This window comes from Nomia melanderi, unplaced genomic scaffold (assembly GCF_051020985.1).
Source record: "Nomia melanderi isolate GNS246 unplaced genomic scaffold, iyNomMela1 scaffold0298, whole genome shotgun sequence".
In the NCBI taxonomy this organism is placed as follows: domain Eukaryota; kingdom Metazoa; phylum Arthropoda; class Insecta; order Hymenoptera; family Halictidae; genus Nomia; species Nomia melanderi.
The window spans coordinates 2,592-5,000 of record NW_027475413.1 but is presented as its reverse complement, the minus strand read 5'-3'; the positions used below and the strand labels follow the sequence as shown (position 1 = coordinate 5,000).

The 2,409-nt window shown below is 49.6% G+C and overlaps 1 non-coding gene across 1 annotated transcript; it reads right to left on the bottom strand.

Moving 5' to 3' along the window:
- Positions 1–871: 871 nt before the first annotated feature.
- Positions 872–1,026, bottom strand: LOC143176000 (5.8S ribosomal RNA). Its single transcript, XR_013000620.1, has one exon. It is a non-coding gene; the product is annotated as a 5.8S ribosomal RNA (ribosomal RNA).
- Between the last annotated feature and the right edge of the window lie 1,383 nt (positions 1,027–2,409).

The window sequence follows — 2,409 nt, the reverse complement described above, 5'->3', positions numbered from 1 at the left end:
AAGCGCACGGTGGTGGTCCAGCGAGGACACGCGACGACGGGGAATAAGAACTATTCGACCCGTTACGAATACGCATGCTCGTCCCGCACGATTTTAACACACACCGTGTTTTTCTCCAGTCGTCAAAGCGTTCGTGCGTCGAATTCGAAAAATAAAAAAAAGAAATACACCTTTTCTCTCTCTCTCGGGGTAAAAAGAGTCGATGTGTATTGTGTATAAAGGTTCTGCTGCGAGAAGTCTCGTTTTGCCGTGTGTTTCGGTAACGACGATCCTCCGAAACGTACATCTCATTCGTAAGAGAGGAAGAAAACAATCTCCCTGGGGCCAGTCGGTAATATACCGACATACGACGTGTCGTGCACATCCGTCTCACGCACGGTATACAAAATATGAATAAAACGTGTGTAGTCTCTCTCTCTCTCGACTTCTTAATATTTTCTTTCACCTCTGACGCATCATTTCAGGTGACGTCGGGAGCGCGGGAAAAAAAATTTTTCTAAACACACGAAACCGTTCATCTCACGAACAGCCGAAAAAGTTGTCGCTCAGATCCATATCGCAGTGGAGCGGTATCCGCGGGCGGTCGTAATTGAACGACGCACGACGCCGCGAACACTCACGCGAGTCCATACAAACGATTCCGATCGTTTTGCAACAACTAGAACGTACACTGTCCGTGAAATTCACAGAATTTTCGCGTGTCCGCGACAAACGCCGACGAGACACCCATCGTTCGCTCGTACGTAGCATCCTTCTCTTAACCCGACTCAGAAACGTTCTTTGCGCCCTTCGGTAAAAAAACGTTCGATCCGAAGAGGTGAACGACGGCGGGGATTTGACAGAGCTACGCAAGCAGTGTATGGTACGTAAACGACCCTCAGCCAGGCGTGGTCCAGGAATTGTATCCGTGGACCGCAATGTGCGTTCGAAATGTCGATGTTCATGTGTCCTGCAGTTCACACGTTGACGCGCAATTAGCTGCGTTCTTCATCGACCCACGAGCCAAGTGATCCACCGTTCAGGGTAATCGTATAAATTTTATATTTCACATATATAATTTTATTCTCATTTGTTCGACCTAATATCTCTCTTCTTTCAAAGAGAAGATAAAAGTTGATACCTGAATCTCCGACCAGCGCGCGAAGGAGATTCAGGCGTCGCCTTGGAGACGACACCGAAGCCTTTCGAGACGAAAAACGTTCAAGTAATATGTATATATTTCTCGACGTTCCGGGCGTATAGTGCATTCAAAAACCCGCGAAAGACGCAGAAGACTCGCACGCGTGGAAACGACGGGGATATATTTTGTATCCTACCCGATACTGAATCCATCGCGTGCAGTCGACCCTCGCGTTCTTCCGATCAGACGCATCTATTGTTGCGCGCATGTTTTCGCGTCGCATCGCGCGAAACGTTGCACGAATCGTACCGATCGATCGATTGAAAGCAAATAATGAAAAAAGACTTCACAGCTGGCTCTTTGCCGGTCATTCGTCCCATGTTATCTCTTGCCGCGAAATTGGCGCGCAAGAGTTGGGTGTCAGACGCGCGGCTTTAAAACGAGCTTCACGGCCGGTCCCTTCGTTACCGCTTTCGTTCTTTCTCTCGGAACGACCATGAACGAACACGACGAGCGACGCTACGGCATACACACGTCCACGGATTCGATTAAAAAAACAGACTTCACAGCTGGCTCTTTGCCGGTCATTCGTCCCATATTATCTCTTGCCGCGAAATTGGCGCGCAAGAGTTGGGTGTCAGACGCACGGCTTTAAAACGAGCTTCACGGCCGGTCCTCTCAATTCCGTGTACGGTACACGCAAGATGCGGGTTCCACTTCCAGACTACCCGGTCCCTTCTCTCTACGAGAATCGATAGTAGAAGAACGGCTCGAAAACGCGTCTCAGAGACTAGGGGAAAAGAAGCGGTATGCGAGCGAAACGAAAACGCATTATGGAAACGTCGCGAAACAATGTTCGACGGTTGCTCGGTTCCAATCGTGCGGCCGTTTCAATTTCTCGTGCGCTTCACCGTCCCTCCGTAACTCTGGCCGATCGCGTATACCGAAGAGCCGACACGCGCAAAAACCACAGGCATTGTATACTGTATATATATATGTTACAGTCACAGCCTTCGCGCGTTTTACTCTCCGACGCGGGGTTTCCACGACGAAAGAGAGACAGTTTCGTGGCGGGTGACTCGGCCGAATCGCTACGACGGGTATTTCTATTATAGAACGAATCATCGCCACCCTTTACCAGTGCCCGACGAAGGAATCACAAGGTCATCTGGAGTTTACAATGCCAGCGACGGTAATTCCAACGAAGACCCGATAAGTCAACTCATCGTTCTATTTCTCCCCGTACAGAAAAGCGAATCGACGCTAACGCACCTCGCGCAAGCACGAAC